The sequence below is a fragment of the Eimeria mitis genome, genomic scaffold (genome assembly GCF_000499745.2).
Source record: "Eimeria mitis Houghton genomic scaffold, Emh_scaff577, whole genome shotgun sequence".
Classification (NCBI taxonomy): Eukaryota; Apicomplexa; class Conoidasida; order Eucoccidiorida; family Eimeriidae; genus Eimeria; species Eimeria mitis.
Genome location: NW_013574014.1, coordinates 1,314 through 1,555, shown reverse-complemented (window position 1 = coordinate 1,555; position 242 = coordinate 1,314). Strand labels below are relative to the sequence as shown.

Genomic DNA, 242 nt, shown 5'->3' with positions numbered 1-242 from the left:
GCTAGCTGTCTTGCTGTCTAGCTAGCTGTGGAGCTAGGTAAGTAGCTAGCTAGCTAGCTAGCCAGCTAGCTAGCTAGCTAGCTAGATCTCTTCTTAGCTAGCTGGGTATCTAGCTAGCTAGCTAGCTAGCTAGCTAGCTGTCTAGCTAGCTGTATAGGCTCAACACTAAGCCTGTGGCTGCTTTTTAGGGGGCACGAAACCCTAAACCCTAAACCCTTTATCTCTCTCAAGCGCGATGAAAC

The 242-nt window shown here is 49.2% G+C and overlaps 1 protein-coding gene across 1 annotated transcript in view; it reads left to right on the top strand.

The window, feature by feature from the left end:
- Positions 1-242, top strand: part of EMH_0016720 (Heat repeat family protein, related, related) — a gene marked incomplete at both ends in the record, with an annotated part of 5,052 nt that overhangs the window by 3,561 nt on the left and 1,249 nt on the right. The window lies entirely within an intron of this gene.